General features: G+C 36.9%; 1 protein-coding gene across 4 annotated transcripts in view; it reads right to left on the bottom strand.

Annotated features, from left to right (window-relative positions):
- Window positions 1–26,925, bottom strand: part of SLC25A21 (solute carrier family 25 member 21) — a 500,678-nt gene that overhangs the window by 349,097 nt on the left and 124,656 nt on the right. Inside the window, exon 2 of one of the 4 annotated variants that reach the window (XM_047736332.1) lies at window positions 498–542. The exons of the other annotated variants lie outside the window; for them this stretch is intronic. The gene's annotated coding sequence lies outside the window, so the exon portion shown is untranslated. The remainder of the gene's footprint in view (window positions 1–497; window positions 543–26,925) is intronic. 4 annotated transcript variants of the gene reach the window in all.

A 26,925-nucleotide genomic window follows, 5' to 3' on the forward strand; every position in this document is an offset into this window, starting at 1 on the left:
TTTAACCATCTGGTATAATACAGAGGGTTCATAAAGAGGTACAGTTCATCATCAATTAGAAGATGATGTTAAAGAAGAGAGATGCTCTGATTAAATACTATTTTTTCTCCTTCTTTAAAGTTTCTCCCTCAAAGAAATTATTTTATGGTGAATTTAGGTAAAGAACTGTCTATAACACAAAATAATTTTATATGAAAAGGCTGCAAATATATTTCACTGCTTCTAAAACAGTATCTGTTTTGTGTGACCAAAGAAATCCAGTCAATGACAAATTGAAATGGAAGACAACAATAGTCCAAGAGAGTAATTCTTTGTGGAAGGAAGTGAATGGAGATAAACATGCAACAGGAATCCAGGGCCCAGGAAAGCATGAGCACAGTAGGGCAAACACAAGCCTTCTCTTAATTCTTTCCTTTTCTACCACACCCGCTCTTGTTTCTCTCCCCTCTTCCTTAATTTCACACCACCAGCTGCTCAGAGCCAATATTTTCATTTACCCCAATGGCAGTCTTAATGCTTTTCCTTGGAATTAAGGAGGGATGCTAAGGGATTAAAACAAAACAAAACAAAACAAAACAAAACAAAAAACTTAGTTTGGCTTAATAAGAAAAATCTTAATGTGGAAAGATCTGTAAAAGAGAGAAAAGAAAAAAAGGGGAGGCTTCCATTTGTCCCCAAATGTTACCTTACCATAATCAGTGAATCTCTGAATCAGTGTCTAAATGTAATGAAAGTCCTCTGACTCATCTGTTACCCTCTAAGCAGCTTATTTTCAGTCCAGTCAAAGCAACAGCCTCACCATAGACTGTTCAATTAATGTTACCAGTAGATTGATGTCCTGACATTACACTCTCAGTGGTCCAACTAGTTCAGGCATTACTGTTTAAAAGACAGGATAGGACTGGCAAAATCAACCATAAATCCAACTTATAGATCATGGGGAGAGACAGGGCTCAGGAAATATATCATAGCTTTGTAGGTTTTAACAACTTAAGAAATTTTGACACAGTGTGAAAACTGTCTCTAGAACTCAAATAATTGTCTAGTCTAAGTGAAATAAGAATTAAAAATTTGGTTTGCGTACAATGGTGGGGAGAAAACTCAACTTAGAATCATAACATCTGGTTCCAATTTTACTCTGCCATTTATTACCTGTGACTTTCAACATACTGCAGCTCTTACCCTGAATTTCAATATCTGAAAATTGGGAAAATTCAAGAGCATACATGAAGGTGTTAGTTATTGTGAGGATTTAACAATATAAGATATGCGAAAGCTAATAGCATAGTACCTGAAATGCAGTAGATATTCAATAAACATTTTACAGAAACAATTTTCCTCCGCTGCAGCTGTGTGCTATCAACTCAGAACTTAAAATTCTTTTTGAGGTGGGAAAAGAAACCTTTTCTTTCTGATACGGCCATTGACTGACATCTGCATTGTGTGAAATATTAGGCCTCTCTTAACTTCTACTGTCAGATGTGAAATGATATAAAATTCATTCACATAATTTATTGAGGACCTACTTTCTTCCTCAACAGGCTTGCAGTCTAGCAGTACGAGAGAAATACAAATTTTTTTCAATCTTGGGTATATGTGTAATTGCCACAACAAAGCAGGCTGGCGGTACAGTGGCAGAAGCAGGGGAAAGGAAGAGTATAAGGGTCTGAGAGAACCAGGGAGGCTTTGATGAGGAAGAGGACATGGACTCAGGCTTAGGGGTCAGAGAAGGAATTTGCCAGGTGTGAGAGAGAGGGGGTTTTTCCAGACAGAACCTAAAGAAATAACCAAACTCTAAAATATTTAAAAATATGTAAAAAGCCCTTTTTAAATACACCTATATTCTAAATTCACTTGGTTTATATGCCCATAGTAAGTTATTCATAATTGTACACATATTTTCCCAGTGACTCTAACTTAGATAACTTAAAAGTAACAGAGGGGTGCTTGGGTAGCTCAGTTAATTAAGCATTTGGCTTCAGCACAGGGCATGATCCTAGGGTCCTGGGCCCCGTGTCGGGCTTCCTGATCAGCGGGGAGCCTGCTTCTTCCTTTTGCGTCTGCAGTTCCCCTTGCTTGTGCTTGCTCTCTCTCTCTCTCTCTCTGTCAAATAAATAAATAAATAAATAAATAAATAAATAAATAAATAATCTTTAATTTAAAAAAGTAATAGAGATATTTGTCTTCTTAGGTTATGAGAATTTCTATAGGAATAAATTGATAAAACCAATCAAACAGGGGCACCTAGCTGACTCAGTCAGTAGAGCATGCGACTCTTGATCTCAGGGTTGTGGGTTCAAGCCCCATGCTGGATATAAAGATTATGAAAAAAATCTTTAAACAAAAACAAAAACCAACCACATCAAACATTCTACTTTTACATACTTGTTTTAACTGGGAGATAACAGCTATGCTAACTGGGAGGCCCTTGATATTTGGTGTGTGGAAATGCGTGTAGTGTGGTCCTTGGTTCTTTCAAACCATGGTTCCATCTAGGGTCATATCATGATCATCATTATCATCACAATCATCACAGCAGCAAATACTTGTATGGTGTTTATGTACTAGACACTGTTGAAAGTGCTTGATAGGTAGAAACCCATTTATTCTCAAAAATGACCCCCCCCCCCAAAATCCCATTGCCTTTTCAATTTTGTTAAAAATTTCTTACTTACTGAGCAATTTTCCATTGGCTAGAACATTCCCAGCACAGATTTAGAAACTATTTCTTATCTCTCTGTGAGGCATATGGCAGGCTTGGTCACATACCTTAATCATGGCTAAATAAATAAACATCACTCTTCATAGGCTTTTACATTTTCACTTCATCTCATACTCACTATCTAGCTCTTAGCTTTTTCTCCAAACTACTTTTCACAAATAAACCAAATTTCTACTCTTCACAAGAGTTATGATATAGTGATACCTTGATTGGAATAATCAAGTCACCCTGAGAAGCTGTGGCAGAGTGGTGGTTGGACTCACTTCCTGAGTAAAGTGATTTGCTCCTGTGCCATACAAGCACTTCAAATCCCTGCTTCAGTAAAATGACCACCATGTACCTGTCTGGACTTTGAGACCATGTACAAAGAGTGAAATCAAAAACACTAAATCCAAAAGTCTATTACTGTATATGACTGCTGAGGTTAGAAGACAGCACAATGTGTAGTCTATATAATGAGAATACAGCAGTAATATTTAGGAATAAAGTTTAAAAGCCACTACTACCAAATTTCTTTTTTATATTACCTTGATGCCTCGAATGTGTACTTTTCCAATAGAACTCCCATATTTCCCTACGTCTGCAAATAACCTACTATAAGAAAAATTTAACACTGCAACTCCTGCATCTACCATCCTTAAAAATGAGATGATTAGGAAATCAGAAGCTAAATTATATGTCTGAGTACTAACATGCCTACAAATAGTATAAACTATACATGCAGAAAGTAGTAAAAAACTCTTGATTATCACAGAAAAGTTAATCTCAATTTTAAAGCATCAACAGAAAGAAGTTTAATACTTTTTAGAATTTTGATAAATTTTAGTCAAAAGCTGACTATTTCCTGATTCCAGCTTTTTTTTCATAAAATGATTACATCATTTAATACATGTAACATTTTTAGAATAGTGTCTGCATATGTGTGGTAGCCAATTTTCCCCATTTTAATAATAGTTATTTGGCTTAAAGGACTCAATTTTCATAATAGACTAACCACTTAGGACATTCAGTGTAAAATGTCCTCAAAAGAGTTGGTTCTTGAAGTTAGAAGGGTCACCAAAAAGAATCCACAGTGTTGGGTTGTGTTTAGCTTGTCACTCCTAATGTCAGAATGACAAAACTGATTTGATCATAAACAGTCTCAAGAAAGCCAGTGTGCTTTGGGGAAACGCCAACTTGGTCCAACCACTGTGAACCTGCAACTCTGAGAGCACAGTATCAAACTTCTTAAGGAGGGTAGTGGTGGAATGTGGACCTCAGAGTCCAGTTAAACAAAAGTTAAATTGCTTTTTAATTAAAAATATATACACTCCAGAAACCCTAATAATTTGGGTAGTATTTGAAAATAACAGCTTCAACAAATATGATTTCTAAAGATTTCTGGCCATTCAGACCTGCTGTTCTGCGGGTGTGAAATAAAACACCAGGCTTCATCCCACTGAAATATGAGAGGCAAAGAGCTCGTTTTAACTATTCATACATCTGTGTTGGCTTTACAGATAAAGATCAACTCAATGGCATTTTAGAAAATTAGTTGTGTCTAATCCCCAGTGTCTTAGTTAACATTTCCTTTATTAATAGAACAGGATACCCATGGCTGTGTGCAACCTCTTACTGGGTCTGTTGTGACTGTTGTTGCTGCCTGCAAAGTACAGCTTCTCTGTGAAGTACACTGGGCTGCTCCAAGGGAAAGAAAACTTTGCCAGCCTCCTTGTTAGCGTTCTCTATTTTAAACATTGATGTTTCTTGAGCATTTGCAGATTTCTCAAAAGTCTTTTAATATCTAAGTAACAAAACCAGATGTTAAACATGGATCTTGGGCATTATTATTATTATTTTTTAAAGATTTTATTTTTGACAGACGGAGAGGCAGAGAGGCAGGCAGAGAGAAAGAGGGGGAAGCAGGCTCCCTGCTGAGCAGAGAGACCGATGCAGGGTTCTATCCCAGGTCCCTGGGATCTCGACCTGAGACGCAGGCAGAGGCTTTAACCCACTGAGCCACCCAGGTGTCCCAGATCTTGGGTATCATACACACCTAATGAATCCCTTGAACTCTACCTCAAAAACCAATGATGAACTATATGTTGGCTAACTGAACACAATAAAAAAATATATAAACAACAACCTCTAAAATACCTCCCCCAAAACTATCTTTAATATTTTGCTAATATATAACTTTCCCAAGCAAAAAGCGTAACTGGTAATTTTTATAAATTATTTAACCCTCACCCCACCAACCACTCTCCAAAATCTTGTAAGTCATCCAATAGCAAACAAACAGATAAGTAATAATTAGGTCTCCATTTCTTCCCTTTATTTTTTCCCATTATCTACCTTCTTTCCTTCATTTTTTACTTTCTCATTTTCTTTCTCTTGAATATCTGAATGTTATTTGCTTTTCCATTTCTAGAACCATTTCATTTGTTTTTCACATAAAACCAAAAAAAAAAATGGAATGGCTAATAAACATATGAGAACATGCTCAACATCATGGATCAGGAGGAGGTAAAATAAAGTAACACCAAGATAACACGTTCCCTTCCAAACTGAAAAATATAAGTTGACAGACCCCAATGTTAGGGAAATTGACATTCTAATATATGGTTAATAGTGCAGTTATTTTCAAGGGTGGCAATTTCTTTCTGAAACCAAAATGTGCATAGCTTTTGATCCAGCGATTCCACTTTTTAAAATGTATCCTACAGAAATACTTGTAAAACTATGTAATCATATCCATAATAATGACCATATATAGAATCTGTTGATTAAATTATTGTATACCTATAGTATCATGCAATTTTAAAAAATAATGAAGTAAACCTATATTGCAGATATGGAAGAATTCCCACAATTTGTTTTTAATGAATAAGAACAAACAGCAAAATAATATCTATAGCATGCTCTTTCACTAATTTACAAATACATATATGCATAGGTATATTTAAGCACAAATATCCCAAATTTATTTATTTTTAGATTCATTTATTTATTTGAGAAAGAGAGAGAGAGCAGGGGGGAATGGGGAGAGAAAATCTGAAACAGGCTCCCAAATAAGTGCGGAGCTGGATGCTGGGGCTCAATCCCACAACCTGGGGATCATGACCTGAGCAAAAATCAAGAGTTGGACACTTAACTGATTGAGCCACCCAGGTGTCCCAATACCTCAAATTTAATGTCTCCAAAATTGAACTACTCATCTTTTCCCCAACACTGTCCACTATCTTACTAAACAACACCTCTATCACTTGCTCATTCAAGAAACCAGGACATCTTCCTCTTTTGTATTCTTTACCTCCAATCCAATCCTAATCTTCAAATCTGTGTACTTCTCATTGTCACCACTACCATTACCCCTTCTGAGTCTCCATCAGTTTCACCTGATTTTGACAATAGCTTCCTATTAATTTGTTGTCCTCTACTCTTGCAATTTCCTAATCTATTTTTATACTCCTTTTAAAAATTAACATATATTATTTGTTTCAGGGGTATAAGTCTGTGATTCTTCAGTCTTACACAATTCACAGTGCTCACCATTCCACATACCCTCCTCAATGTCCATCACCCAGCCACCCCATCATTGTCACCCTCTTCCACTCCAGCAAACACAACTGGGATCATGTCACTCCATGCCTAAAACCCTCATGGTATCACTTTGCACTTAAAAATCTATCTCCTTAAAAAACAAAAACAAACAATCTCCTTTCTTCAGCCTACACAACATGCATTACCTCAACACTGACTACTTCTCCAACCAATGGCATTATTATTGTAACAGCAATAGGAATATTATTGTCAAATATTTCCTCACTTAGATTTCAAAAGAACTGTTTAAGAAATACAGCTATTAGTAATTACACTGAAGACAGTCATGGGTTTATCCCAAGATGAACCATTTGAAAGTTATCTCTTGCCCAGATCTTGCTCCCCTCCAATCTATTCTCCACACAGCATCAGGTAACATAATCAAGAGGTAATATATTCAAGACATTCCATTGCTTAAAAGCCTTCAGTGGTACAGACTGACCTGATCTGGTTTCCACTTAGCTCTCCAACCTTATATCATGCCACTGTATACTTGTGCTAAGTGAACCCTTCTTAGTGCTCAAATACACCAATCTCTTCATCAGTCTCTTCTTCATCTTGGAACTTTGTATGTGCCTCTCTGCCGGAAACATTTTTCCTTCTATGTTTATATGGCTGGCTCCTACTATATTTTCAGTCTCAGCTTAAATGTCATTTTCAAAGAGTCCTTCCTTGACCAGTAAGTAGCCTACTCCTACTTTTCTTTCTCATTGTGCCTTACTCATTTCCTTTATATCCCTTGATGCAACTTGAGGTTGGTTTTTTACTTATTTGTCATATGTCTTCCTAATAATCTGAAAGTTCTATGCAACACAGCCATAGTAAAAGCATTGCTAGTGGGAACTATGAGTCATGCCTGCAAAGTCAGAAAGACCTCTTAGAATATAGCATTAAGTCCTGAACTTAAGGGAATGAGCAAGGAAAGGAAATGAGGAAGGTCATTTCAGGTTAAGGGGACAATTGGTGAAGCTGGACAAAAGCATATAAAAGAATGTCAAATTCCAAAAGACTGTATATTTGGGGTCTGAGGAGGGAAACACGAAAGGGTCATTGAGCCAAATGGGGACATTGAGGCTAGAAAGATAGATACAACCAGGTGGTAAAGGACTAAGGAGACTTTTGTCCTATGAACACTGTAGAGCCACAGACAACTTAAATGAAGAAATACTAGATTTATAATTCAGATGGAGGAAGAGGAGAAAATACTAGACTATCTTCTAATAAGCAAATTATAGCCCCAAGTCCCCTCATTAGTAAAGATACACAATACCATCCAAAACATGGGATAAATTAGTTTTTAATTAAAGATGAATATATAGGCAAAAATATATGTAAATACATATACATTCTATTATATTTTAAGAGGTTAACTTTTAAAAAAATAATGTAGTTTTGGGAACTTTCCAAAGAAACTGGCAAAATTGTGACTGACTTTTATCTAGCAATGTAGCTAGTTTATAGAGCCTGGAGCAGAGTCATTTGCCCTAAATAATAATAGAAAAAAATTTGAGACTTATAATCCATGTGTCACTTTGGTAAATTTTACACAGTAAGTTCTTTGGACTTAGAGAAAAACAAAAACATTTCAAGACACTTGTATATAAAGAAAAGCCCTTAAACTGACAGATTTTTAAAAGACTTAGAAAATACATGAAATTCAGTATTTTCCATTTAGAAATTCATCCAATAATCTGGAAAAAAACCCAGTAAATATGAAAAAAGTCACTTAAAAAAAATCAGAGTTTAGATATGACCTGATTTGACCCCAAATTCCACTGGACATTCCGTTACCAAGTAATTAGAACTCTACAGTGTACTTGTTCAATTTGTTTGTACTATGTAAAATTGATTTTTTTCTTTAATACTAAAATTTGGTCCATCTGTTGGGAAAACAGAAAATGTTCTAAATATATACAAAGAGTGGAAATGCTTCATTCCACTGGCTGTATCCTGTGGTATATGCATTTTCATCAGTATGTTTGTCTTGCAGACAAAATGAATATCAGATGGTGGTTTTGAAAAAGGGCAGACCTAACATGAGGTGATTAGTTTCAAAAACAGATTTTTATTCTTGATAAATTATTACCAAATACAATCATCTGTTGATTGAGGATATAAAACAGATTGGTCATACTATAACCCACAGGTTAAATGAAAAACGGAAATAATAAGTTTATTTAACATGGTCTTGCGTTAGGTTCCCAGCAGTACAAATCTAAGGCAAATAATTAGATTTCCAATTTAAAGATATACATTTGTTAAGCCAGACATTTCCTGAGGTCATCTATTTCTCTGTTGGCTAGTCTCATTGACTGGCAATGTATTTAGGACATTTTTCACTTACAACTTTCTATTACTACCTATACCTTTTACATCACTCTGATCAAGCCAGTATTGTAGTTAGCTTCAGGGATAATGCAGAGGGCAAAGGACTAATTGTGATGATTCCTGGTCACAAATTAGATTCAAACACACCGTCCCACAGACTTAAAGAAATTAATGCCTTAAAAATAAATCCCTGGTGAAAAAAATCAAGAATTTACTTGGAGACAACTGGTAAACCAAACAAATCTTATACAAACTATCCTATACTAAGTAAATAAATGGGACAACCAATACAGTACACTCAATTTCTTAAATATCTACTCTCCTTTTTTCCACTTAATTTTATGGTGAAAAATAAAAAGCTAAAAGACAACTGCTCTGATCAATAGTATATCCTATTTTTACTGAGCATACTGGCCCCCCTTCCTCCTCCTCTATTTCTTCAGTAATTTACAGCTTTGCTATGTAATGTCTCTCCAGGGAGCAAAGAATCCCATTACAGATGATTCCTCTGTGCAGACTTCAACTCTATAAATCAACAGGCTGAGCTCTTTAACAGATTTTAAATCCCTGGTTGAGTTAGGCTGGGACAACCTGTAAATTGGTGGGGCCGGAAGTGGGAGGAGGAAGGAAAGTTTGATACCAAAGTAAATTCCAGGAAAAGAGCTTATAACACAATTTGTGTTTTTGTTAACTTCTCCAGTAACTACTGTGCCCTGATACAGAATAGGGAGGTCCAGAAATAGTAAAAATTGAGAAAGTACCTCCAAAGGAGATTTTCTCCTCAGAAGAACATTCTCAAGGGATTTTAACAAGCCCAGCAGAGTGTATCAGAAGCATAATAAGCTGGGTTAATGCCTCATTGGAGATAAGATTTCTAAATGGAATAGAGTATCTTAAAAAAGATAAAGTTGTATGACAAAGGTAGGGGTGGTATTTTTAAAATAAACCTCTGAGAATTAGATGGCTCATGAGAATTTATTTACTTACAGAACTTCATTTGCCTTTATTACTCAAAAAAAAAAAAAAAATCCTCTAGAAATCCATGGATGATGTAAAAGGATTTTGAGAAATTGCCATTACTTTTTGTATAGTACAGGTCTCACTTAAAATAATCATTAACAATGATAAGAAGGGGAATGTAAAGCATATTAATTATATAAAAACATATTTTAATAAGAATATTACACATACTACACCAACACTGATCACATTAAGAAATTGACTCTGGCTTATTTCCATTATTAAAAATCGACATGATATGGTTTTAAATGTTCCTTATAAAAAAAATAACATTACGTTCAAGTTGAACCAAATGTTTATTGAAATACAATAGTAAGAAAAATAGGAATAGGGAAGGCAATTCAATATTCCAAACCAGAATGTTTCTATGAGTCAATTTCATGTAAGACACCATCACAGGATCCTAATACCAGGATTTACCTCCTCTACCCTAGCTTACTACTATTTCATTCTGTCTAAACATTTTGCTTTGAGTTTTCCCCCGATCTTCGGCCAATTAATCCTCCTAAAACGTTACTCTAATCATGAATTAATAAAATCTGGAATGATACGTGCCTATACTTAGTTCTATGGTCTCAGGGAATAACCTGATGACTACGACCAATTATTCTGAAAACAAAGTCATCCTAAAGGGAGGAGGAAAATGAATGGATTGGGACAAGTCACTTCTAGACAAACTACTCTCAGCAAATGCTTTTGTTAGTCATATTTTCCTCTGAATATAAAAATAATAGCATGTAATTATTAAACTGGAAAAGGTTTTAGAAGATAGCCTAATGGAACACTTAATACAGGTATGATTATCAATTTTATGTAATTCCCTATAAGGTCCTTTTTCTTCTCCACTATCACTTCTCCAGGCTACCACCCTAACTCTCAAACACTGCTTTTGATTACTGTGACTACCGACAGGCTGAACCACCTCCAGGACAGTTTTGCTCCTCTAGTGTAAACCTGAGGGACTTTCTCTAACAATCTTTGCCGCAGCTGGTTTTTGGAAGGGATCTCACTGTCAATCTTTATTCCAAAAGTGTTCCGAAGTCAACCTTTTCTTTAGCATGGATTATTATGTAGGGACTTTCCTGTGCTGCCAGGAAACTTCAGACTGAACTTTTGAATGGAAGAAAAAAGCCTTAGGGCACAATTGGGCACCCATGTTTAAGAATAGTGTGTTTGTTTTAAATTGGTGCTCCATCTCTGAAGTTCAGGAGGGACCTTAAAAAAAAAAATCAATGTTTAAAAAGATCCAATTTCCTTGCACCTTTGGTCAAGAGTTCACAGTTACTTCCTCTGTTAGAAGCAGCACTAACTTACCTTAGCAATAGCAAAGAAATTTAAAACCAATGGGTTCTCTTTTCTCCATCTATTGATTCATCAGTAAATTAACTTTCCTCTAAAACTATTTTGCCTTTGTATGCAAGAGCTTTAATTCTCTACTTATTTGGCACTTACAATCTCAAATGTAAATAACAAATGATGAAACTCCAGAATGCCCTTCCAAATACTCTTTTACTTCTGCTTACACTTATTTCAAACAGTACTTCCCTGATTTCCCATTAACAATTCTTTTATGTGTACTCTCACAAAACACTGTCTTCCTGCCTCCCTGCCCACCCCCATCACTGATACAGCACTTAACCACATTGTATTACAGTAACGGTATGAGTTTGCTTTCTCCCTGCCTACACAGACTGTGAGCTCCTGAGAGACAGGGACCATGTTTTACACACCTTTGAGTCTCAAAACATAGCACAGTAATTAACATATACTAGATATTCCTTAAATGTATTTGCTGAATTGAATTAGACTGACAAATTGCAATTCAGGCCATGTTAATTACTGGTTAAGGCCAGGCCTCCACAAACAGGGGATAGCAGTGAAATGAGGTAATTATCCAGATCACTGAGGACAAAAAAATGTGCTAATTTGGGCAAAGTGAGTAAGCAAGATCTTGCCTAACCAGACTAATCCATCATTTCATTCTGATGCTTAGCTTTGCTAATGGAAATCTGATCTCATAGAGCAGTCCTATTCTCTCCTGTGCTTTGTGTTATAATTTGCGTCATCTGTTTTACATTGATGCTGAACATACCCTACACCTCTTATGCATAGGACAAAAATTGCATCCTAATCCCTGTCACCTATCATGGCATGCCTTTGGTTCCAAGCAGGTATCAGTGAAGGCAGTGTGTAGATGGTCTTATGAAACTCAAGACTGGACCCACTGGACTCACTAATATAGTGAGTCAATGGTATCTTCTTTATACACCAAGGTCAGCAAGTTGCACAACAAATTCAACTTTTAGCACCATGGTTTCTCCACATGAAGTCAGCATAATCCTCTAGACAAAAAGTAAGATGGCTCTCTCATGTGAAACCTCAAAACTCCTAGAAGACACAGGCAGTAATTTCTTTGATATTGACCTTAGCAACATTTTTCTAGATGTCTCCTCAGACAAGGGAAACAGAAGCAAAACTAAACTATCAGAACTACACCGAAATGAAAGACTTTTGCACAGCAAAGGAAACCACTCAACAAAATAAAAAGATAACCTACTAAATGGAAGAAGATTTTCACAGATGGTACATCTGATAGAGGGTTAGTATACAAAATATATGAAGAACTTACACAACTTAACACCAAAAACCTCCAAATAATCCCATTAGAAAATGAGCAGAGGACCTGAAGAGACATTTTTCCAAAGACATACAGGTCGCAAACACACATGCACAAATGTTCAACATCACTGATTATCAGAGAAATGCAAATCAAAACTATATGAAAAATCACCTAACACCTGTCAGAATGATTAGAATCAAAAAGACAAGAAATAACAGATGTTGGAGAGGGTTTGGAGAAAGGGAACCCTCGTATACATCAGTAAGAATATAATTTGGTGCTGCCACCATGGGAAACAGTATGGATGTTCCTCAAAAAATTAAAAATAGAACTACCTATGATCCAGCAATCACACTTCAGAGTGTTTATCCAAGGAAGATGAAAACACTAATTTGAAAAGATAAATGCACCTCCTGCAGCATTATTTGCAATAACCAAGATATAAAAGCAACCCAAGTGTCCATTGTTAGATGAATGGATAAAGGAGCTGTAGTATATGCACATGCATGCAACCAGGGAGCACACAAACACAATATACAATATTACCCAGCCATAGAAAGGATGAGATCTTGCCATTTGAGACAACAGGGACAGACCTAGCAGGTACTAGGCTAAGTGAAGTAAGTCAGACAAAGACAAATAGCATGATTTCACTTACATGTGGAATCCGCCAAACAAAACAAATGAATAAACAGAAAGCAGAATCAGACTTCGTATTTATAAATACGAAGAACAAATAGAGGGCTGCGGGAGGGGTTGGGGAGATGAGCAGAATGGGTAAAGGGGAGGAGATACAGGCTTCTAGTTATGGAATGAATAAGTCACAGGCAAGAAAGGCACAGTGTAGGGAATATAGTACATGGTATTGTAATAGCATTGTGTGGTGACAGCAGTAGATACACTTGTGGTGAACAGAGCAGAAGGGGTAAACTTGTCAAATCACTATATTGTACACCTGAAATTAGTGCAACACTGTATGTCAACTATACTTTAATTTAAAAAATCTATAATTTTAAATATGTACACATTATACACACCCACACACACACTAAGGTGAATCAATACAATTACCCTTTGGGAAGAAGATAAATCTTTACTGGATTCTAAGGATTATTAGGGGAAGAAAAGAATGCTGCCCCCCCCCTTTTTTTTTTTTAAGAGAGAGAGGGTGAGACAGGAGTGTTAGTTGTGGGGGAGGCAGTTGGGGGTAGAGTTAGAGGGAGAGAAAGTATCCTAAGAAGGCTCCACACCCAGCACAAAGCCTGACACAGGCTCAGTCTCACAACCCTGAGAATGACCTGAGCAGAAATCAAGAATACACTTAATTGGAGCGCCTGGGTGGCTCAGAGGGTTAAGCCTCTGCCTTCAGCTCAGGTCATGATCTCAGGGTCCTGAGATGGAGTCCCGCATCGGGCTCTCTGCACAGTAGGGAGCCTGCTCACCTCACTCACCCCCTGTCTACCTCTCTGCCTACTTGTGATCTCTCTCTCTCTGTCAAATAAATAAATAAATAGTTAAAAAAAAAAAAAAAGAATACACTTAATTGACTGAGCCACCCAGGTGACCCAAGAATGCTGCTTTTTAAACCAACAGCCTTGTTATTTATAATGCAAATATATGTTGGCATCTTTCCTTTTCTAGCTCATCTGTGCTTGATCTAAGCAAAAAAAGTAAAGTTATCTAAGAAGCCAAACAATAGATCAGAAATTTAAATACTTAACCTTTTGTCATTCTGTGATTATAATTAATTTCCTTATGTAGTTTCAGAAATGGGGATAAAAGTTTTTATTGTGTTTCGTAAAGAAGCATAAATTTCAGAAAATACTTTGCCTTTGAAATTTCAATCTTTCAACAAACCAGTTATTCACTTTGCAAATAACAGAAAAACTATTGACTACATAACTATATTTGAAATCAGCACTGTCAAATTTATAGGAATTTTTTTTACACCATAAAGGCTTAAAAGTAGGATGAATTTTTTTTAAAATTCATGGCAGACAAAATATTTAATGAAAACTACATGAACTACAATTTAGACAGTAGAGAGAAGTAGAAAGAAACTGGATATCAGAAAAATCCTAGTTTGAATCTCAGCTTCACCGGTCATGAACTCTGTGACATTGGGCAAGTCATGGAACCTTCTGAACCTCACTTGCTCATTTTTTAAACAGAATAATAGTTCCACCTAATCTAAGTCTTGACATTGTTTTGAGAAAAACATTAGATAACAAATTTGAGTATTTTTGAAACTATGGAAAGCTACGCAAGACATTATTATTATTTTGGCATATGGCTATTGATGGAGATGGATGCCAGTAATGGCCTGATGTTTGCCATCAGATGAATTGCTAATGCTCTGCTGTTAGTTAACACAATTACTATAAGAGCAAATTACTTTTTGTTCAGATTCAGCCATCTGCAAGGTGGAAATATTTGTTTCAACACCAAGAGGAAAACAACGTGTATTAGTTTAAATAGAGAATAATAAACACATAAACAGCTCTGTCAGAAAAAGACTAGTTCATATTCCTTCAAATTAAGGACTCCTTGTCTCATGTGGCTTCCTCCTCCTCCTGTAGGACAGACTTGTTTGCAAATGTCAATCATATTTTATTAAATTGACTGTGAAAAGGGTGAACCTCAGACCAAGATTTTCAGCCCTAGGCTTCCTTGATATGCTTATTGCAGATGCAATTTTAGCAACTCCTGTCCAAGCTTCTTAAGAAGAAAAAAAAAGAAGGAAGAAAGAGAAAGACAGGGAGAGGAGAGGAGAAGAGAGTACAGGAAGGGAAAGGGAGGGGAAGGAAGGCAGGGAAGAGAAGGGAAGAGGAGAAGGGAAGGGAAGGGGAAAAGGGAAGGGAAGGGAAGGGGAAAGGGAAAGGGAAGGGAAGAAAAGGAAAGAAAAGAAAAAGGAGGAAAAGAAGAAAAGAGGTGAGATAGAGACTAATACATAAATTGAAACTGGTGTGGACAAAACCATGTGATAAATACCAAAATGTGCAACAAAGGAGAAATTCCCTAGAGCAGGCATTCAGTCATTTACACTTCACCATGAGGTTAGGAGCTAACCCAGATATAACCCACTATGTCTAAGGCAACAAGAAAGCACCCAAAGAATACCAGTCATCTTCCTAAAGACTAGACTTCCTAAGTAAAGAAGCAATCTTCAACTAGCTTTCCCTCTTTGCAGCTTGCTAACATCCAAAATGCAATCCAGGACTCTTTGTAAAGATTCTTTTACACCACAGAAAATAATCTTTGTTTTTCTGCATATTATTAGTCCTCAATTATTTTCAATAAGATGCTTCCCCAAAACTATTATGAGTTGGCTAGAAAAAGTGGGTATCATTGTAGTTCCCTGGGTTTTGTCAAAATGATTACCCTTTAATAAATATGTTTATGGAGAGCCTTGGTCAAACTGGTAATCTCCTAAGTGTCTTTCTTAGCTAGGAAACCTTCCAAATTATTTTGTTATTTTTAAAAAATAGGCACCAAAAGGAGCTCCTTGCTCTCCCAACTTTAAATTCCACATATTTTTGCACTTGGAGAAATAATTAAATTAGATAATATCTGCATAGGATATGCACCAACCCAAACTAGCATCCAAAGTAAAACTTGTGTGGGATATTATGCTGTCATGTGAAAAAAAAAAGAGAGTTTCATATCCAAATAAGTTTGAGAAAAAATGAAATAAACTACACTTAAATGACATATTTTCTGCTGGATTTCTCAGCTACAAAATGCTATCACGTACTGTGATGTTCTAAGAAAGTATTTACAAAATTTATTTGACCAGGAAACTCTTTTTCAGGAAATTCTATAAAAATTTGGGAAAGATGTAGTTAAGGGGCGCCTGGGTGGCTCAGTGGGTTAAGCCGCTGCCTTCGGCTCGGGTCATGATCTCAGAGTCCTGGGATCGAGCCCCGCATCGGGCTCTCTGCTTGGCGGGGAGCCTGCTTCCTCCTCTCTCTCTGCCTGCCTCTCTGCCTGCTTGTAATCTCTCTGTCAAATAAATAAATAAAATCTTTAAAAAAAAAAAAAAAAAAGAAAGATGTAGTTAAGAAATGTAGATCTGTAACATGGCAGAAATATGTCAGAGTTCATCATGACCTTGTACGAGTTGTATTTGTGTGGGTGAATCTACTTATGCCAATCCGTGTAGCCACAGACAACCTATTGTCTGGCCAGATGCTCTTTGTTTAAGGAGTAGATACAGACTGCTTTGAGGGAAGAAAATAACAGACTTAATTAGCACAAACAATGCCAAGGATTTTTCCCCCAAGTGACAGTAATCTTAAGAAAGAGTTTAAGCTATCATTTCCATGAACTCACAAGGTCCTAATATTATTTCACCAGATTTTCACTGGAGAGAGTGGGGACAACACATTTATGAAATTACAAAAACCATAATAAAAACCACAAAAATACTGGTGCATCCTCATTTCTAGAAATTCTAGGAAAACTGGTTTCCCAATTTAAAAGAGGGCATTCTATAGCAGGCAAGAGATAAGTTTTAGGGGTATGACTTAATACCGAATACATCTGTATCTAGCTACCAGTAACTTGTATCTGAATTCAAATTTCCTATCTCTTCATCTCTGACATTCCTTTCTCTAGTTGCCAAGATGGTTGAGCTCTGACACAGTTGGTCACAACTGTTAGATGACTTTCTGCTACTATAGGAACTCAAATCAAGTATTCAGTCCAGAAGGCTTTTCTTGAAATCAAAATAATGATGACCGGGTTTTTTTTTTTTCTTCTTCTTCTTCTTTTTTTTTTTAAAAACAGGGCAGTGGGAAGGACCTAGATTTTATCTCTTTTCCCGAAGCTTCTCTTTCCCTGGGCTCCAGGGGAGCCTCCCACAACACTACGGTAGCTCCTAGCTCCGGAGCGTGTTCAGCGGCTGTGGCAGCTCAACCATGCAATTTCATAGCAGGCAGCAAACAAGGCAGAGAATTCAGGGTTAAAAACTCAAGTGAAGTTTTGTCTTCTACAGTAATGAAAGCTGACGAAAAGAGTAAATCAAATGGATCTCCTAACAAAATGAAAACAGCTGTTTGGCCTGGCTTGGTTTCTGATTTAGGTTAAGTAATTATTGCTCTAGTGTGGTTCAAGGTTGTTCTGTATTAGTGAAACAGGATATCACATGAAAATCATCCAACTTTTTAATTTACTGTAGCATCAGAAATTCCACTGTATAAAATATTCCAGAAACGTAATCTTCTAAAAACTTTACCTATAAACCTTTTCAAATACCAATTGATTAAATCTTACGAGGCATAATTACACAATACATAATTACATTATAGTAATAACCTTTAGTGACTATGCTGACAAAATATTTTAATATTTTACCTTTAAAATGCTAAGTTTTTCAAGTTTAACTGGAGTCATATATTATATCCCAAATTCTAAATAACTGTAAAGACCATTTTTTTGCATATAGAGATTTTCTTATGAAGAGTAACCAATAAAGAGCTACTTCTTGAGCCCCCAAACGAGCCTATTTTAATAGTGTAAATCTTTTTTTAAAAATGTTTTAATTGCCAAATAATAGTGGCCGAGAAGGAAAAAAAATTATAATGAAGAATCATAGTAAAGCCATTCTTGAGGAAGAGGTTTCCATGTTTAACACCATTCAGAGTAAATTAAATTAATCAAGAAACTTCAAATTTCATTTCTTGTTTGTGGATTTTTTATTCTGTCATCATCATTCACGTTATTCTGCTCTTATTTGAGCCTTTATTTGTTTTGTTTGCCTATGATAACAAAGGACAAATCGAGTGTGGGTGGTTGTTGGTGGTGGTTATTTAATGATGCCCCGGTAATTATTTTTAAAAATGGCTTAAAAAAATTAAAACTATTGGGGTGCCTGGGTGGCTCAGTGGGTTAAAGCCTCTGCCTTCAGCTCAGGTCATGATCCCAGGGTCCTGGGATCGAGCCCTGCATGGGACTCTGCTCAGCGGGGAGCCTGCTTCCTCCCTTCTCTCCCTCTGCCTGCCTCTCTGCCTACTTGTGATCTCTGTCTGTCAAATAAATAAATAAAATCTTTTTTAAAAATTTTTTTTAAAAATTAAAAAATAAAAAAAATTTAAAACTATTATCTGGCACAAGATGTTAACTTCTTGAAGAGAACAAAGACTGAAAGTCCTGGCCCCTGTTAACTTTTAAGTTTGTCTCCATTATATCACTATAAGGATACTTAAATACATGAATAAACAATAACATTAAAATATTTTCTAACACTAACAACTATGTAAAATATAGAATAACATTTCTTCAATAAATTGACATTTTTAGAGCATTTTAATTCACTTAGGTACAATCAATTTGGTGCCCCAAAAAAAGGACACAGGGAAAGAGGAACAAAGAGAGAAAAGATTGCATCAGAAAATTAATATTTTATAGAAAATTACTTAGGGTGATGTAAAACCCAGGGAAAAATCTCAGATGTTCTTGTCATAATTATTATTGCTGGCTGCAAGACATGACATATTTACCTTTCCAGTGGGACAGTTCTGTAGCTTTCCTAAGTCTAAATTGTATTTCTTGCTAGTCCTTGCCAATTAGTCTAACTAGTGCTTGCCAGCACATCAGAATAAGAGAAACAACAGAGTTACATGTGTTATTTCTCCAAAATGTTTCCGCATTATGATCTTTCTTAGGGGTCAATATTCCTTAAATAGAAGAATATATCATGTCTGGGGTTTCCATTCAGAAATTGTGTTGTGGAATTAGATCAACAGTGTACAATTTACCTAAGGATTAGAGGGAGAACTCAGTGAAAAGCAATATTTAAAAGGAAGGTTTAATTTTTCCCTTTCAGACAGTTAATGTAAATTCTACTAACTGAGATCTTCAAAAATGATAGGGCACGAGAAGCCAGTCTACATTCTTAGCTGTCTGCAATCTGAGGAGGGTAACACAGAGGAATGGTCCCACCATTTTGCATAGTCACTGTTTTCCTTTCGAGAAACACAAAGCCTACTGTTGTTACTGCATAAATCTTAGTGAATAGGTAAATGTCATTAAGTCAAATTTATAAAGAAAATGGAGCACAGTTAGAGTCACTTAAACAGCACACCTTTAATTGCTGAGTCAAAGTATAAGGTCAAACTATTCAGTTTTCTCTAGACATGTTTCTATCAGTAGTGTCCGAACAGTACTTCCAGATGTCTTTGCTGTATATGTTGTGTGCTGAAAGGAGAGACTTCTCCAAAAATCAGTCTTGTTTTCAAATACTTCTTTTGAGTCTCTGATCTGTCTCTACTTCTATTACTCCCCACATTCTTTCACCTGGGATATCATCCCTTGAATAAACCTTTAGTTGTCACATCTTCATGAATTCCACCTTGGGAACAAATGTTTTCTAGAATCCACAATGAAAAAGTCTTGCCCTGTATTTTTTTTTTTTCTATTTTTTTTTTTCCTGGATTAGTCTCCTATAAAATACTGCTATTTTCCTCTCTCTTCTTGAAAAAATTCCAGGAATAAATCAGGTAGAATCTAAGAAATGAGTACCAATGGTGAATTTGTTGGTCTTAGAAGATGATGTTTCTGACTTAGTGCTCAGCTTCAGAAAGGGCATACCAGGACCAGAGGAAATGGACATCCACGGTGACTGATGTGACAGACTGAGGACCTCATATCTTCAGTGTATATATATATTTTTTAAGATTTTATTTATTTATTTGACAGAGAAAGATCACAAGTAGGCAGAGAGGCAGGCAGAGAGAGAGGGAAGCAGGCTCCCCGCTGAGCAGAGAGCCCGCTTGATGCAGGACTGGATTCCAGGACCCTGAGACCACGACCCGAGCTGAAGGCAGCAGCCCAACCCACTGAGCCACCCAGGCACCCCAGTGTATATTTTTCAATAAGTGTTCCTACAACCACAGAGACTCCTAGTTGTCAAGTTGAATATAGTTCAAGGTCCTGGATTTTTTGAGTTTGGTCAACAGTCTCTAAATGCCAAATTTAGGACTAGGTGGCCAAAGGTAGTCAGAATCAACTATCAACATTTCAGCATGGGTGAGCAGAGACTGGGACTTTGATCCAACTTTGTTTTGAAGAATTTATTCAGCCAGGGAGCTCTCTGTTAGAAGCATAACCCACCCCAAATGGTACTTTTCTACTTCTTTTGTTCCCTCAACCATTTACATTTACCCTGAGGATGAGCGGGGCACTGTTGATTTTTGAAAGACTGGCATTCTTTTTTTTTTTTTTTAAAGATTTTATTTATTTATTTGACAGAGAGAAATCACAAGTAGGCAGAGAGGCAGGCAGAGAGAGAGAGGAGGAAGCAGGCTCCCTGCTGAGCAGAAAGCCCGATGTGGGGCTCGAACCCAGGACCTGGGATCATGACCTGAGCCGAAGGCAGCGGCTTAACCCACTGAGCCACCCAGGCGCCCCTAAAGACTGGCATTCTTTAGAATCCTCCCTCACCTTCTTCCCCATTTTCCTCAAGACTCCTAACAGAGAGTCATGTTCAAACCACCTTCCAAGGCAGCAAGCCTTTTTACACATGCTTATTAAAGGAATGGCACTTTGGGGGTACCTGGGTGGCTCAGTCAGTTAAGCATCTGCCTTTGACTCAGGTCATGATCCCAGGATCCTGGGATCAAGCCCCATGTCAGTCTCCCTGCTTAGCGGTAGTCGGCTTCTTCCTCTCCCTTTACTCTTCCCCTGCTTGCACTCACTCTGTCTCTCTCAAATAAAATAAATAAAATCTTTATTTAAAAAAAAAAGGAATTGGGAGGGAGACAAACCATAAGTGACTCTTAATCTCACAAAACAAACTGAGGGTTGATGGGGGGAGGGGGGTTGGGAGGGGGGTAGGATTATGGACACTGGGGAGGGTATGTGCTATGGTGAGTGCTGTGAAGTGTGTAAACCTGGTGATTCACAGACCTGTACCCCTGGGGATAAAAATATATTATATGTTTATAAAAAATAAAATTAAAAAAAAAAGGAATGATACTTTGTATAGAGATATGAGATCAGGTAGATGGAATACACAGAATACACAGACCACCCTGAAGAACATTTGCATTTAAAATGAATAGTGTTCTGTGCAATCACAAAGTTTTACACCCTTGCAGCCAACCATTTCAAAGCACATTTACCACACAGTTTTCCTTTTCCTCTTAAATTTTCTAAGGAAGAAATTTCTTTTTAAAAAGTCCTTGGTTCAAAATAACCAAGTAGCTTCTTAGTTCAAATTATTTCATTATATATATATTTTTTCATTTTAAGTTTTAAAAATTTAGAATACAAAATGAGTATAAGAATATAAAATACTGTATATCATATCAATTTCCTTAAAACTTGAATAGAAGACTTACAAAGACATTTTGGCAACTATTCTATACTAACTTACATATTACTTTGTATGGTAGGTACTTCTTCATTTGATGTTGGCTAAAATATGAGATGATATCTCAACTTTCTTGACCTGTGAAGAATGACAACCATATCAAAAGTTAGGGCCTTTACTAAAGTTAATTTAGCCATGAATTAACCATGAAATCTTTCATAGTAAAATATTTACTCCTACTCTCAAATCATAGGATTCTTGAATTGGAAAGGATCTTAGCAAGAATCCTTTCCAAAGCCATCATGTCATATATGAGGGTATTAAGGCCCTGAAAGATAAAGCAACTTGGGATGTTTCTGTGGCTCAGTCAGTTAAGCATCTGCCTTCAGCTCAGGTCAGGATCCCAGGGTCCTGGGATCAAGCCTTATGTTGGGCTCCTTGCTTAGCAGGAAGCCTGCTTCTCTTCTCCCTCTGCCCCTCTACCCTGCTCATGCTTTTCCCCACTCCACTCTGTCTCAAATAAATACATAAAATCTTAAAAAAAAAAAAAAAAGATGAAGCCACTCATCCAATGTCACAGGTCTCAGTTGAAGAGCCCAGACTAGCTCTTTCTTCTTCTCCAGGCAGTAGTGGTAAAGCAAACGTATTTTCCTAAATTTTTTAATCTCACGTTGTATCCAGAAGAAACAAAAATGTTCTCATTAGAGAATTCTCTATTCCTAAAATTAAATAGTTTATTCCTTTACTCTTCAGCACTTTCTAATTGGTACCAAATTTAGTCATAAGGCTTCAATCATTCCCATTCAACATTCCTAATCCTTAATCAGACATTCCCCATCTTTCCTATACAGCTATTTAAATTTTACATTTGAAGAAATTAAGGTACTATAGAAAATACTATATCTGAATCATAAAATTTTTATATGAAAAGGTCTTGAAACAAGGCATTCTGAGTTTCTGAAACAAGTGCTAAGTCTATAACTAAAAATGAGTCTGTTCATTGTTTTAAAAAACTCCCCCTAAAAGAGAAATGAAACAAGATTGGCAAAATTATAATTGTAATTACCTTTCATTATAATTGTAACTGTTATAAAATTGTAACTGGAATTCACTTTAAAAAATGAATCTATAGGGGCACCTGGGTGGCTCAGTGGATTAAAGCCTCTGCCTTTGGCTCAGGTCATGATTCCAGGGTCCTGGGATCGAGTCCCGCATCGGGCTCTCTGCTCAGCAGGGAGCCTGCTTCCCTCTTTCTCTCTGCCTGCCTCTCTGCCTACTTGTGTTCTCTGTCAAATAAATAAATAAAAATCTTTAAAAAAAAATGAATCTATAAACTGCCTTTTGTGGGAACTTAAATTTGTTACCGAATCCCAACATACACCAGCGGACTGTTCTAACTAATAGTAAAAAGGTAAAAGACAATGCAACTAATGTCTATCTTTTCTTTTAATTGTGTTAAAAAAAAATACACAAGATGAAATTAACCATCATAACTACTTTTTTTTAAAATTTATTTTCAGCATAACAGTATTCATTGTTTTTGTATCACACCCAGTGCTCCATGCAGTCCATGCCCTCTCTAATACCCACCACCTGGTTCCCCCAACCTCCCCCCACCCTTCAAACCCTACAGATTGTTTTTCAGAGTCCATAGTCTCTCATTGTTCACCTCCCCTTCCAATTTCCCCCAGCTCCCTTCTCCTAACTCCCCATGTCCTCCATGCTATTCGTTATGCGAAACTACTTTTAAATGACCAGTTCAATAGCGTTAGGTATATTCACATTGTTATGCAATGGATCTCCGGAAATTTTGCAACTTGTAAGATGGGTGCTCTTTGCCCAGGACACAAACTCCCCTTTTAACCCTTCACTCAACCCTTGGTAACCACCACTTTCTGTTTCTGTGAATTTGATTACTTTAGATATCTTGTATAAGTGGAATCATACAGTGTTTGTCTTTTTGTAATTGGCTTATTTCACTTAGCAAAATGTGCTCAAGGTTCATCTATGCTGTGGCACATGACAGGATTTTCTTCATTTCAGCCATTACACACCCATTCGTTCTCCTTGTTGCTTAGCTGAGTTTTCCTCATAGCATCTTTTATTTCAGTTTCCTCAGAAAATACATTAAGATGAACCCTTTAAGATATGAGTAATGCAAATGTCCACTAACAGATGTATGGACAAAAAAATGTAGCCTATCCATACAATGGTATCTTATTCAAACTTAAAAAGGAAGAAAGGCCGTGCACTTGACATTTATCACTCCAGGACCTACAAGAAACTGGGCACACCTAATAGAAATTAGAAGTGGATCTGAAAGAAGCTAAATTTATTATTTATCTAATTTTGTTTTCTAACCCCCTTTTATCTTGGTACCCTTTCTTAATGAAACTACTGAGAGGATAATAGAAATATACTTTTACTCCCTTAGTCTGGAAATACAGCTGTGAGAGATGCAGCCTGACTGAGAGAAACGCACCATGGATGGCCAGATAAACATTGGGAGCATGTCAAATTTTTCAGATTAAAAAAAATTTTTATTAATAAAAATTACATTTAAATCCCAAATTTGTCAAAGAAACTTAGTGTTACAAGTATCTCATGCTTTATATTGATGACGAATTTGATAACCCATTTGATTTCTGGAAGGCTGAGCACTGTGTTCCATTTAGAAAAGTTTCCTGGATGGCACTGTGATATCATGGGGGGTGGATAATCATCCTATTTATCTGAGAGCATGAACCAACCAGAAGAAGCAGCTCTTCGGATGACGGTGCTACATCTGAGTCCACAGGAAATGAAGTCTATCCCAAATCACTTGAGTTTCTTGGGCACCAGGAAGCCACCATCATCTTATCTGGAGTCACTTTCACACTTTGCATTTTGCCTCTCCTTAGCTTTCTCAGCTCCCACTCTGAGAAGTCACCAATCCCTTGGGCTCCTTAAATTTCTGGCTTAGATTATGTGGAGTGATTAATGGCGGAGGGCCTGATACACGTTGAGGTCAGCATGCTGAGCATCTGTATGTCAGCGACAAATACAGCAGTGTGCATCCACCAACTCACTTTCCCCCTTTGCAGCCGTAATTTATTCATCCCCGAGTACACTCAGCCATCTGCTATTTATTTTGTTTTCTTTAAGCATTATTTCCCTCAATTGGCTAAGCTAGGGCACAGGTGAAAAGTGGTAAGAAGTGAAGGGAAGTTGCTGTTGTTGGCCACGGAAGGGGTGAGCTGAGCTCCCCAGGAGGAAGAGCACTGAGCTCAACAGAAAGAGCCTAACTGTATTGTTGAATACTTAAATCCCTGTCTAATAGGAGCATTTGGGCCAGGCCCAATCATAACTAGCTAAGGCTAGACCCTGGGGTGAGGAGTATAAAGCTGGGGAATTTTAAGCATCCTTAATAGTAGCCCCGTAATAAACTGATGCTCCGAATCTCTGCTAGACTCTGTACAAGACTGGGCTATAAATTTTACATTTGGCTAAGCGACTCATAAAGAAACACCCACCTGATTTCAGACATGCATTTTTGGCAGTCAGGGAGCTCGCTAAATTAGCCATGGTTCTATTTTTAGCTGCTTTCTCTCTCTGCCTGAAATACAATGATTCTATCTGTACAGTTTTACAACTCGACTCTCCACTACTGCGTATTAGACTGTTTCTTGGACTGAGAGATTGCTTCTTTTTTAAATGCCCCAAACGTTGAATGCATTTTTTTTTTTATTTCATCCATTAGCTTCTGGCCAGGTCAGCTGTTTTTCATGAGAGTAACTATAATAAATAAGTTATCAAAATGCATTCCAGCTTATTTGTACTATATAACAATCACTGTTATTACAGAGTGATAAAAACATAAAAACACTTTTTCTTCAGGAAGAGCTGAAGTGTCTCTTGTCTGGGGAGGTCCAGTGTTGACTTGAGGAACTTCGGTCAAGCTGGTATTTGACCTTTGGCAGGAGGTTGCCCTGGGTCTTATATTCTCAACAAACTGGGCCCAAGACAATAGTGTGCTTTATAGCCCAGAGCCCGATCAGTGTGTTTCTCCAAGGAAGACCTCAAGCTGAAAAGCCAACATGCCTGACAAGCACCGTCAAGGTACCAAGGGCATAAGCACTAGACATTGGAAAACAAATGGAAAAGCACACACAGCTACATCTGGAATCCTAATGGGCCGCCGATGGTTCCCAGCTAAAGGAAGAATTACCCGTGTTATTTTATCATCCCTTGCGCTAACTTCGCTGTTTATGTACAGCAATAAATGATTTTTTAAAAACATATTTGGGTCATTATGTCATATACCTCCAGCAAGTAAGGTTGTTTTATTGTGCTTGGAGTCAAAATACACTGCTGTACCCAGATGTACGGGAAGTTTAAAATCTCTTGTCCTTCTGTATTCATTCCTCTTGGACAAGTGAGTTAAGTTTTTAAAAGGGAAATTGAGAATTTTTATGGCTTCTACTCCCCCCTTGCCAGTAAAATTTGCACCAGTATTTTTCTACCCAGCAAAGGTACTTGGCCAATGATAACACTAAATAGTAATGCAGAAAGCCAAACAGCTTCCAACCAACAGGAAATGCCAGAGATTTTTTTTTTTTGAACACTTTTAGCAAGTTGGATTCTTCTGCCAAGGCTGTGCTATAATCAAAAAGTAACTGCAGATCAGGAATATGGAGTGGAATCCAGAGGTTCAAGCCAACTTTTCCCATGCAGTATGTGGATTTCCACCTTCCTTTCTGATTGCTGTGGTAGTTTTAAAATATACCTGTTCTGTTAACTCCTTTATCATAATATCTAACAATTACCAATGTGATGAAATATTTTCTTATTTTTCTTTTTTAAAAAACATTTTCTTATCTTGAAAAAATTCCAAAATGCCTATCTCTTTATAATATATCTTTTTCATGATCCTTAATCAACGAATCTGGGTGGTTTCTTTTTCTACCCCTTCCCCATACTTTCTAAAATTTTAAAGCTCAAGTCATCCAAATCTGCTTCAGTTCCATTATTAACAAAGGGAACCTTTTTTCACATGAATAAAGAAAGGACTTTATACACCAAGGGAGGGGAAAGCAGAGGAAAGGCTAAGAAAAGCAGATGTTCAGACATGACTGACCCACCTATCCAGAGAATCAGTCCTTGTGTGAGTGTTTGGTTTCTGAAGCAGAGGATGCTGGCTTTCCTGTTTACTTAGCTACCCCTGTCACTGGTTTACAGGTGGCCTGGAAAGAAGATTTAGGAAATGTTTTCTCTCTCCATAAATGAACATCAAATTATTTTACAATGTGCCCTGGTACATGCATCATAACATATTGGAAGCCAAAGACAATCTCTAAGCAG

The sequence above is a fragment of the Lutra lutra genome, chromosome 7, assembly GCF_902655055.1.
Source record: "Lutra lutra chromosome 7, mLutLut1.2, whole genome shotgun sequence".
Classification (NCBI taxonomy): Eukaryota; Metazoa; Chordata; class Mammalia; order Carnivora; family Mustelidae; genus Lutra; species Lutra lutra.